The sequence below is a fragment of the Mobula birostris genome, chromosome 28, assembly GCF_030028105.1.
Source record: "Mobula birostris isolate sMobBir1 chromosome 28, sMobBir1.hap1, whole genome shotgun sequence".
Lineage (NCBI taxonomy): Eukaryota > Metazoa > Chordata > Chondrichthyes > Myliobatiformes > Myliobatidae > Mobula > Mobula birostris.
The window spans coordinates 26,380,946-26,393,631 of record NC_092397.1 but is presented as its reverse complement, the minus strand read 5'-3'; the positions used below and the strand labels follow the sequence as shown (position 1 = coordinate 26,393,631).

The following is a 12,686-nucleotide window of genomic DNA, read 5'->3' as shown; positions in this document are numbered from 1 at the left end:
TGCTAAGTTAACAAACTTGATTCTTATTCTGATAATAAGGGTAATGACACAATAAGGGGATTGGGAAAATCAGGTTGGTGTTCAATCACAGTAGAGGGAATTTGTTGAACGCCTACGAGATGGCTTTTTAGAGCAGCTTGTGCTTGAGCCTGCTCGGCGAAAACCTATCTTTAGACTGCGTGTTAATTAATAGCCCTGATATCATAAGGGAGCTTAAAGTGAAGGAACCCTTAGGAGGCAGTTATCATAATATGATTGAATTCATACTGCAATTTGAGAGGGTGAAGCATTACTCACATATATCAGTATCCCAATGGAATAAAGAGATTTACAGAGACATGAGAGAGGACCTTGCCCCGGTGGATTGGAGGTTGATAATGGCAGGGATTACAGCGGAGTAGAGCAGATCTCACATTGACAGGAGTACCTATAAAGTAGGATACAAAAGGTTTTTTTTTTGGTTATATATAGAGTAAAAAGGAGGTGAGAGTTGATATTGAACCAATGTCAAATGATGCTGGTGAGATAGTAATGGGGGACAAAAAATAGAAGATGAACTTAATGAGGACTTCACATCTGTCTTCACTGTAGAAGATACTAACTATGTTCCAGACTCCTGTGAGTGTCAGGGAGCAGGAGTAAATGCCATTGTTAATAAAATAACAAAAAACTCTCGGCAAATTCAGATGTTTTAAGGTGGATAAGTCACCAGGACCTGAGGGTCTGCACCTCAGATTCCTGAGAGAGTTTGCTGAAGAGATAACGGTCATGATCTTTCAAGCTTCCCATTTCCTGCCCTGGGCTGTAGTACTCGCCCTATTGACAGCAAATTTCAATTCAGCCAATGTAAACTCATCATCAATGGCATCTCTAACACCTCTTGTTTCTCAACAATCTTCCTACTGTCCATCAAAATACACTCTCATCTCTTAATGCACTCATCCCCTATACTGTTGAGTCTGTGTTTCTTTGTAAACGCATTTCACGGACATTCTGCATTTTATTTGTCTGTTGCAGCCAAATTAATACTGGAATCTGGTTTTACCTCCGACACCATTCACTTTCTTCAGCATTCTCCTCAACACTGTCAGGACAGTTTCCCTCTCAAATGTTCTGTAAAATCTCTTCCAAGCTGCCCTGATAGCATTACTAATAACTCTCATTGCCATTGCTCGTTGCCTCTGAAAAGCCTCAGCAAAGCTTCTTGCATTAACCTACATTTCCACACACGAAATGCCCCACTCCAGTCTCTGATGGCCTCTGAACATTTCTGTGTCCAACAAGGAACACATTTCTTACCAGCTCTCCGGGACACCAAGGAATGGCTCAACGGGCAGGTCCACACACTTCAGAAATTACACTCTGATAGATTTCTTCCATAGTACTGCCGAGAGACAATTATTCAAATGATTTCTCACACTTAATGGAATTTTCCCCAGTTTCCCCTCATAAAACACCATTTAGTAACACAACTCAAATTCTGACAGCGTACTTTGACGCTTAGATTACAGAGGATTGGAAAATGATCACTCCCCATACCATTAACCCTTACATTCCAGCTACTGTCCAGCAAGTGGAGCACAGATAAGAGTCAAGTCCAAACAAGAACCCCACCTTTGGCAATATCCACTCTTACCTCTCTTCCATCATTTAAATAGGGTAAATCAGACTCTTCCAGAAACTCATCTGCTGCCGTCCTGTTAGCTTCTGTAGTCTTACTGACACCAAGACGACGATGTGCATTGAAGTCGCCACACACACAAAAAAACAATAAGTTCACAGCATTCTCCCCAACCATTTGACAGATAACTTCCAATCCGGATTATAAAAAGTTCATAATTTTGATCCCACCGCATGGATACAATAATTTAATAATCATGCATTCATTTTTCTTTGGAAAAGGCAGAATTATTTCAAGTAAACCCTTTTTCACAAAGATGCCACTCCCTCCTCCACAGCTATGTGTCTATCATATCTCACATCATCATAACCCGGCATCTTGAACAATACATGTGATTGCAGCAAATTTCTTGTACACAAATAACACCCAAGGGAACACCAAAACAGTCTTTAAATTCCTATCATTTGACTAACAGTCTTGTTGCATTCCAATGAAGAACTGTGAGTTGATTGGAAATTATCCACGTATAGCACCCTGTGTACAATTACCTTCCCCCACCAGCTCATTTCCTCTACTATCATCCCCCAATCACTCTTCACCACCAACCCCTTCCCGATCACCCTCCACCATCAGTCCATTCCCTCTACAATCATCCTCCAATCACCCTCCACCACTAGACAATTCCCCAATCACTCTCCACCACCAGCCCATTCCCAATCACCCTCCACCAACAGTCCATTCTCTCTATAATCATCCTCCAATCACCCTCCACCACTAGACAATTCCCCAATCACTCTCCACCACCAGCCCATTCCCAATCACCCTCCACCAACAGTCCATTCTCTCTATAATCATCCTCCAATCACCCTCCACCACTAGACAATTCCCCAATCACTCTCCACCACCAGCCCATTCCCAATCACCCTCCACCAACAGTCCATTCTCTCTATAATCATCCTCTAATCACCCTCCACCACAAGACAATTCCCCAATCACTCTCCACCACCAGCCCATTGCTTCTACTATAATTACCCAATCACTATCTACCACCAGCCTATTCCCAATCACCCTCCACCAATAGACCATTCCTCAACCACTGTCCAATCCCTCTACTTTCATTTCTCAGTCATTCTCAACTAGCAGCCCACTCCGTCTACCACCAATTCTTAAATCTTCTCTCCAAAGTACTTCATGCACCTGTTCTGCAGGAATCTCCACTAATCCCAAACACTTTCATGCTGTATCCATCACTATTCTGAATCTATCCGATTTCTTTCTCGCCTGCACTCTTCCATTAGCCATAGCACACAATACCACAAGAAAATCTATTTTTACGAATCAACACTTTACGACATGCCTCATCTCCCACATTGCCCCCTTTCACATCTCTCCGTGGTCTTCCCCCATCTGAATGCTCGTAAGTGCCTGTTTTAATCCAACATCCACCATATGCAGAGAAATGAATTCTGGTGGATTCAGCAGGAGAAATGCTACTCGTTAGTTTCACCTTCTGAACATCTTGAGCCTTTTGTAAAGCTGGACAACCTAAATGAGCAGCTCTCTGAGCATGCGCACAGATACAGCATCTTGCAACAGCACTAACGTCACAATCCCCATATTCATGTTCACCTCCGTATTCTGCACATTGCAATTTCCCCCTGCAAGAAGAACGAACATGTCCCACCCTTGGCATTTAAATCAACGCAACGGCGGAGGGTCAACCGGTTTGACAGAATAACGAATGCAGCCTAAATTCATCAGAAAAGCACAACAGAACGGGCAAACACGTTCCCTTCTCTCAAAGTCTGTAATCTCTTAGCCAAAGCTATCTTACCCCCTCTCAGGTTGTCCTGCTATACTCCACACACAAAACACACGCAGGTACAAATGAAATAACATCCTGAATCTTCGTTTCTCCTACCAATGTACTGACAATTTTACTTCCGTCCAGAGTCTTCATTTTCACCAATTTCTCCTGTTCCTACACATGTAGCCTACAGCCGCTCATTGCTCAGACATACTACTGACGTTATCAATATCAATAACGAGAATACACATAGATTAAGATGTTAGCTGGCCTGTGCTGGCACCAGTGGGATCAGCAGTTGGTCTGCCACCTGTCTTCAGTAGAAAGAGAGATAAGAAAAACAATGGAGCAGCATTTGGAGATGTTAATGAAGGGACGGGAGAGTTTAACGGAAGGAGAGCTGTCAAGATCGGCTCCCCCTTTGAACCCTGAACTGTTTGAAGTGACGGACAGGCGATACCCCAGCAGGAGGATAAAAAGGGACAGGTTCGCTAAGGCAGGACACACACGACACCCCGAGGTAACGAGACCCTGGAAGCGGTGCATCTCCCACAAGTCGGTGGGAAGTTTTGGAAGGCCGGTCGCGGCACCAAACCATAGACGCACAGGGTGGAAAGGCACGATCAGCGGGAACCTGGTGTGTGTCCGCCCTTGCCTGGCTGCCAGGTTCACCGCAGAGAAACGATCGTATCTGGAAACAGAGGGGTCACGGTCGGTGACCTCAGAAGACATCACAAAGGGCTCGCCCGAAAGCTGACTGCGAAGAATATCGAGGTCTGTGTGGAAGCCGTTTGAATATTCATTCGTTTTTGCTCTCTCTCTCCTCCCCCCCCCCCATCTGTCCATCTCCCACGGCAGTGATTACTGCGAACTGAACTGAATTCAATTGAACTGAACTTTGCGTCACTTTGAAACTGGTCATTTACCCCTAGACGACGATAGAGCTTGATTGATGCTGTTATCCTAATTCTGTGTACATGTGTGATTATCATTGCTGAACTGTTGGCGTTTATTATCCTTTTGATTAGAGTACTGTGTTCCTTGTTTCTTTGATAAAACTTTCTTAGTTCTAGTAATCCAGACTCCAACTGAGTAATCCATTTCTGCTGGTTTGGCAACCCAGTTACGGGGTACGTAACAATAGCATTCGTTAATCTAACTGGATGGAGATGTTTATCACAATAAGATTTGAAACTAATCATTACCATGAAATCGACAGTATCTTCTACCCGAGTCCTTCTTCCCTTACCGGGCGTCCCTCCCCATCTGTCCCGACTCATTTTCCACTTATTTCTTGCCAAATCGATTCCATACTATCACTTAACTCCCCATATGCCGCATCTGACTTTCCCAACATTGGCACCCCTCAGTCACATTTTAGATTTTGCAAACCGCCAGCCAGCCCCTGCCACTGTCGCCCCAACACTCTGCAGGTGTCTCCCCTGCCCTCCCCCGCAATTACGCGTCCAAACTACAACCGAGACCGGTCGCCTTCTTGGACCCAGTTCCGATGGCCGGGCCTAGGTTTCCCCCGGATTTCTCCGCTCCACCACCTCAATGTACCGCTTCGGGCCAGGGGCCTTCCCATTCCCAGCTGCTTTAAAGCCGCTGCTGCAACTGGGCGAGGGAATGGGACAGCGCATGTCTTTAGCTGTACACTGTCAATCAGGCCTAAGGGCGGAGCCTCGCAGCGCATGCGTGCGACTGTCGCCAAAGTGCGAAGCGCCTCCGGACCGTCCCCCAATTCGCTTTATGAGGGTCTGAGAAGAGGTTTTGGGGACTGCAGGTGGGACGGGCTCGCTTTAAGCCTGGAATTAAACATATCTGAACTTCGATCGTTCTCTGCAAATTGTTGCAGGTGTCCCTTTGCCTGTCTTCTCCACACAGTCACACAGACGCACTGAGGGAGACGGCAGGATTGCTGGGACCGTGCGGGAGTTGATATCTTACAGCAACAGCCCCGGTTTAATGTATTCGGAGTGACGGGGTGTGACTCCGAATGGCGCCCAGATACAGACTCGCTGAGGGAATGTTTGGGGAAATATTTTGAAACTCACCGTCGTCTCTTTTTCCTCGGAAACTCTCACGTTCTGAGCTCATTGCAGACTTGTTCCCTAGTCTCAAAGACCGATTTCAGCACCGTTTTTTTTTTTGGCTATTTTACACTTGAAGCAGGAAGTGGTCTCCCCAACGGGGAACTGAACCCCGGTCTCCCACGTGACGGGCGGGGATACTAACCACTGAACTAACGAAGAATATACAAGGATATGGAATCTGTCACACAGATTTCAGAGTACAGGAGAACTCACAGAGTCACCCTGACGTTTATTTGTTGAGTGTGGATCTGCCGCTTTTTACCCGTCCCCTCTCACTGTGTGACTGGAGGGTCTCAGGATTCTTTCGCGATTCAGTCACTTACTGTGTTCAAGGTCTGGCCGAAGGAAGGGATCCCATCAGCGTGTGGTTTGAAAGGACAATTATAATTAGGATTTGTTTTCCCATTTGCTGATGCGCGAGGCAGGACCCCATCAGTAGCCCTTCGACTCGTTCAGGAGTCTGCTTTAACCCAATCTGATTCCCGGAGTAGACTCAAAGGGAACTCCGAATTGCTGGAGGATGGCGACATTAATGACCGGAATAGGACCTGCAGCAGAGTGAGGAATGATCCGGCAGGAAGCTGCTCCTTGACAGGTCGAGTCACATGGAAACATGGGAGACGCTTCACTACTCGAATCTCATACAACATCATGGAGTGATGGTGGTACAGACGATGTTTCTACACAGGCATATGAATATGTATGTGTGGAGCGATATGGAGAGAGGGACAAAGAGAACATCGCAGATGATCGAAAGCCAAGCAACACACACAAAATGCTGGAGGAACTCAGCAGGTCAGGCAGTATTTATGAACAGGAGTACAGTCGGCGTTTCTGGCTGAGTACCATCATCAGGACTGAAGAAAAAAAAGATGAGGAATCAGAGTTAGAAGGTGAAGGGAGGGGAGGAAGAAACACCAGATGATAGGTGAAACCAGCGGGTGGAGGGGGGCAGGGGGTGAAGTAAAGATCTGGAACGTTGACTAGTGAAGGAGGAGGTATTACCAGAAGTTCAAGAAATCGATGTTCCTGCCATCAGGTTGGTGGCAACCCAGACGAATGTAATGTGTTGCTTCTCCACCCTGAGTGCGGGCTCATCATGACAGTACAGGAGGCCATGGGCTGCCATGTGAGAAATAGAATGAGAAGTTAAATTAAAATGGGTGGCCACTGGGAGCCTTATGCCTTATGCCCCTAGGCCAGATTCGACGTAGCGGTAGTAGAAGACACCGGGAGATCTCGATTGTTCTGGTGGACGTAGTGCAGGTGCTCGGCGAAGCGGTCTCCCAATCTGAGACAGGTCCAACAGATATACAGCAGGCCACACCGAGAGAACTGGATACAGTAGATGACCCCGAAAGACTCACATCTCAAGTGTCTACTTACCTATAAGGACAGCTTGAGATCCAGAATGGTCGTGAGGGAGGATGTGTAGGGGCAGGTGTAGCACTTGTTTCACTTGCAAGGATAAGTGCCAGGCGAGAGATCAGCGGGGAGGGACGAACGCACACGGGATTCACGTAGGGAGCGACCCCTGCAGAAAGCAGAAAGTAGAGGGGGTTGGGAAGATGTGTTCGGTGGTGGGACTCCGCCGGAGATGACGGAAGTTGAAGAAAATTGTGCGCTGGAGGCGGAGGCTGGGCGAGGTAGGTGAGGAGAAGACGAACCCTCTCCCTGGTGGAGGACGCGAGGATGGAGTGGGGGGGGGGGAAGACGTGAGCAAAATGGAAGAGATTCTATTGACGGCAGCTTTGATGGTGCAGAAAGGGAAGCTCCTTTCTTTGAAAAAAGATAATATCTCCTTTGTTTTTTAACGAAACGCCTCACCCTGAGAGAAGATGTGGCGGAGACGGAGGAATTGAGAGAAAGGGATGGCATTTTTACAAGCAATGGGGTGTGAAGAGGTATAGTCCAGGTAGCTGTGGGAGTCTCTGTGTTCAAAATAGATATCGGTAGACACGGTGTCTTCAGAGATAAAGACAGAGAGATCGAGAAAAGGGAGGGAGATGTCCGATATGGGCAGATAGACTTCTGGGCTGTGTAGAAGTTGGAGGGAAAGCTAATGAAGTGGATGAGCTCCGCATGGTAGGCACGCTGTCTTCAGAGATAGGCTGGAAGATAGACTGCTCCACATAGCCGACAAACAGACAGGCATAGCTGGGACTCATGTTAGTGTCTATGGCTGCACCTTTTGTTTGAAGGAAAGGGAGGAATCGAAGGACAAAGTAGAGACAAGTTCCGCCAGACGGAGGTGCATGGTGGTATAGGAGATCTGGTTTGGACTGGTATCTAGACAGAAGCGGAGAGATTTGTGGCCTTCCTTGTCGGGGGTGGATGTCTATAGGGACTGGACATCCAGAGTGAAAATAATATGACCGGGGCCCTATGTGGCATGCAAAACGATTAGACTTCAACTGAAAGATCGAGGGCTCAAAATTAAATTAAATCAAAACCACGGCATTTGACCCGGCAATTCCGTTAGTTCCAAGGGTGTAGCTCGAGGAAACATACACTTCATGGTCAAAGAGAAGTGGATCTTACGTACTCCTGATAAAAAGATATAATGCACCCCGGGTATTCTCTCTTCTCATTCCTCTATCCGGCTGAATGTGTCGGACAGCACGTACTACAGCTCAAGGATACCTTCAGCTCCTCTGTTATGTCTATTGAATGGTGCCCGAGTAGAACAAGATGGACACTTGCTCTCGCAATCTACGCCGTTGTGATGCTGCACCTAATTATTTACCCGCACGGTGCTTTCTCTCTCTCTCTGTCACACTTTATCCTGCATTCTGGTTTTGTTTTACATTGTTCTCTCTCAATACACTGTGTAATGATTTGATCGCTATGAACAGTGTGAAAGAGAAGCTTTTCGCTGTATCTCGGTACATGACAAAAAGATTAAATCCCACTGAACGTGATGGGGCAGTAGCAGGGAACGCCGGTCTCCGGACAGCGCAGTGTTTCCCGGTGGGCAATACAACGCGCAGCAAAAGCTGCTGGATCACCAGCGTCCCTGGGTGGGCTCGAACCACCAACCTTTCGGTTAACAGCCGAACGCGCTCACCGATTGCGCCACAGAGACAAGCCGGGAAAGTCTGCCATTCCAACGTTAGAAGATGGTGACTGGCAATTGATAGTGTGACCCGGCTTTTCACAATCTGCATGAATGGTTTGCATCAGAGGTTAGCAGACAACGTGAAACAGAAAACGTTCGAACCAGAAACTTGTCAGAATTAGAAGGGGAAATAACAATAGATTCCCAGTGCATCGCCAAAAACTTCGGCCACGAGTACACAGTCCTCAAAGAAGGACATTTTACATGGGACGTAATCACTGTGTCCCGGGACGGATCAGGACAGCACCGATCCCGGGGTCGGAGAAACAGGACTGTTCTTGAACTAAAAGCCGAAACAGCCAGAAATACTCCGCAGATTAGGAAGCGACTGTGGAGGGAGATACAGAGTTCACGTTTCAGTTCGATGAACTTTTACAGCTCCGAGCTCGCAGTCAGACGGAAGGAGTCTCACGGAGTTTCTGCAGCGTGGTCTGAGCTGGGTGAAGGCACCGATTCCACTCGCCCTCTCCTTTCTGACTCTTTGAACTGTAATCCTTAAATCGAGCACAAGAAGAGCCTTTGTTTAGCATTTAAAATGTGGCAGAGGCAGATGAAGCAACTATTTCTAGAAACATTGTTCCACGTCACCGCGTGTTACGCTGAATAACTCGAAGATACAGAGTTGCAGAGGGGAGATTTATCGAAGCTGAACACAAAGTCCCGCCCTCTCGGAAGACTCTCCCTTCCCGGGGTCACTGCAGATCGACTGTTTCACATCGCCAAACAACCGATCACTTCAACCCCAAACTCGGATTTAACCTCTTTAACCCTTTTCAATTTGCTTTGAAAATTCGAGTTACAATTACATTTAATATGGAAAGAGCAAAACCATTTCCCTGACGGGGAAATTGACCCCGTCTTCCCAGTGCAGATGGGGATACTAACCACTAAACTAACGAAAATTCAGTGCGAAAGAGCGATCTGACATTGAGATTTCCGAGGAGAGGATACTTCACTGAGTCACCCAATGTTTGTTCGCTGACTGTGGCACTGGCGCATTTCACAGACGCGCTTTTTACTGTGCGACGGGAGAGACCTCGGAATCGTTTCCGATTCAGCTGTTCATTGCATAAAGTTTCCATCCCGGCAAGATTGTGTTTTGGGAAAGGGGACATTCGTCAACAGGATTTAACTGATGCAAGAAAATATTTTTCCAAATTTTCCACTTTGCCCACACTGGAAAGTCTGGCTCTATTTCTACTCCCTAAATATAGGTAGGCACTGATGCCCGCAGCATCAGTACTGAGGACTAAAAAATTATGGACAAGGGAGGTGCAGCGGCTCTTGTTGGAGAGCTTAAAATCTGTAGACAGGACTGTGTTCAGGGATTCATCTTCGAGTCCCAATGGGTTACGCCACAGCTGTCACTGACTTCATTAAAACCTGCGTGGATGAGTGTGTGCCTACGAAACCATATTGTACACACCAGAACCAAAAGCCTCAGATAAACCAGAAATGCTCATCTCCGATCGTTGCACACATGTAATTTAAAATCTTTCTTCATTTCTCCTTCCATTATTCATCTGAAAGCGGTGGATTCCCAAGTATCTGCGCATAATGTGACAGGTCGCGGGGTTAATACGCACTGATAAGTGATGAATACAGCAGAAGATGGTTTCGATCTATCGACCTGGAGGTTATGGGTTCCGCGGATCCGCTGAGACACTGTGCTTCACAGAGTAACTGGAATTGCTGTGCAATGAATGTTGCGCAATGTTATTTGAGTTTCCCCACGGATACAGCAAGGGCCCGTTCTTAACTCTCCCACATGTTACAGGCTTATCCCGTACTTCAACGAGGGAAATGAAGGCTGAGCGCAGAGTAAGTTCTTCATCTGTTTTCCGCTCATTTATAAAACATTCTGTGGAGATGCCGGGGATTGAACCCGGGACTTCATACATGCGAAGCATGCGCTCTCCCACTGAGCTACATCCCCGATGTCGAATTTGTGATGAAATCTTCAATCTGATCCCATAGATCATAAGGTACAGGAGCAGAATTAGGTTATGTGGCTCATCGAGTCTGCATCACCATCGATCATGGGGGTTGATCTATGTTTCCCCGCTTCAGTCCCAGTCCCCCGCCTTCTCTCATAGGCTTTGTTGCCTTGTCCAACCAAGAGAATATCTCGCTCTGCCTTCAATACCCCCAACGACCTCGCATCCGCCGATGCTTGCGTCTGCATCTCTGCTTGAAATAGACGCCCCTCTCTCCTGGGACTGCGACCTCTTATCCTTAACTCCACCACCGTAGGGAATATCCTTTCCAACATCTACTCTGTCCAGGCCTTTCAACATTCGAAAGGTTTCAATAAGATCCCACCTAATCTTTCTAAATACCATTGAGTACAGATCCAGAGCTATCAAATGTTCCTCATATGATAACCCTTTCATTTCCGTGGTCATCCTTGTGAACCTCCTCTCCATCCTCTCCAATGCCAGCACATCTTTTCTGAGATGAGCAGCCCAAGACTTTTCAAAATACTTTTCCTTAAAGAAACCATACTTACTTTGTCTAATCTTGTCCTGTGTCACCAAGTACTCCATAACCTCATCCTTAATAGTAAATCTGAGTAGCAAATTGCAAAGGCTGGACGTTGAAAGATATAAAACAAAAGATGGAGTGTGTGATTGTGCCTTTCGAGTCTGCTCGGCCATTCATTGCAGTGGACAGGATGCGAATCTTCCCGAAGACAACCCAATGGATTTCCAGTCCAATACCTGAACCATTCGGCTACGATTACCATGTTCTCCACATGCGACAGGGTCAGCAGAGATCCGGAGTCAGAGAAACAGAGTTGATCCTGAACTAAAAGCGGAAACTGCTGGATATACTTAGCAGATAGGTCAGTATCTGTGAAGGGAGAAACAGAGTTCATATTTAGCTCAGTGACCTTCCACCCTGAACTCCATGCGGGCACTTTAGTGGAGAGGGACTCAATTATAGCGGCACAGGGTTTCTTCACATTGCGACCAAAAACCCCAAGATCGCCAGGTGGGCCTCAGCGTCAGAGACAATGGTGCCTGCCGTTTCCCCGCTGTCCTGGAGAAGGCGGAGTGGGGCTTGCTTCCTGAGCTACTGATCTACATGAGCTGAAGGGGATCTGAATGACGGAGCTCCAGGACGCTGGCCCGGCGCCCTGGCACTGATCGATATGGAAAGTCTACAGGTAGCAGGACCGGCGCCCGGACTTGTCCTCCTTTCTGATCTATCCGACAACCTGACTCGGCCGCTTCCGAGGGCCGTCACCAGATAACAATTTTGGTGTGGAATAGACTCACATCCAGTGGAAAACGAGTCAGGACGGCGGGTTCTGTGCTCCCAGCATTCCAAAATCTGATAAAAGCCAGATATAAGCAATTAATAGTGGGCAATAGGAACAGGAGAGCACGTTCAAAGTCCAAAGTAGTATCATTATCTAATTACGTATATGTCAACATCGACTACTCTGGCGTTCATGTACCTGCTGGCTTTCAGAGTAGATCTGAACAATACAACAGCATCAATGAACAAAAAGCTACACATTAAAAACTATTAATTAATGGCCTTAAAGTTCTTCGCTTCCATCTGGATACCAGACCCAACCAGCTCTCCTCTGCCACTACGCATCTCCGTCTGGAGGAACTCAATAATTTCTCCTTCGACTCCTCCCATTTCCTTCAAACAAAAGGTGTAGCCATAAACACTGGCAGGGGTCCCAGATATGCCTGTCTGTTTGTCGGCTTCCAGGAGCAGTCTATCTTCCAGCCTACGTTGGTATCGCTCCATAATTTTCCTCCGCTACATAACCGACAGCAGTGCTGCTGTTTTCTGCACCCATGCGGAGCTCATCCACTTCATCAGTTGTGCCTCCAACTTCCACCCTGCACAACAATTTACCTGGCCCTTATCCACACCTCCCTCCTTTTTTTTATATCTTTGTCTCTATCTCTGAAGACAGCTTGTCTACTGATACATCTATTTTGAACACAGTGACTCTCACAGCTATCTGGACTATACCGCTTCCCACGCCGTTACTTGTGAAATGTCGTCCTCTTCTCCCAA

At 47.0% G+C, this 12,686-nt stretch overlaps 1 protein-coding gene and 2 non-coding genes across 3 annotated transcripts in view; 1 reads left to right on the top strand and 2 right to left on the bottom strand.

Moving 5' to 3' along the window:
• LOC140189167 (uncharacterized) overlaps positions 1 to 12,686 on the top strand; it is a 420,311-nt gene that overhangs the window by 100,569 nt on the left and 307,056 nt on the right. The window lies entirely within an intron of this gene.
• trnan-guu (transfer RNA asparagine (anticodon GUU)) lies at positions 8,536 to 8,609 on the bottom strand. Its single transcript has one exon. It is a non-coding gene; the product is annotated as a tRNA-Asn (tRNA).
• Positions 10,507 to 10,578, bottom strand: trnaa-cgc (transfer RNA alanine (anticodon CGC)). The gene has a single exon. It is a non-coding gene; the product is annotated as a tRNA-Ala (tRNA).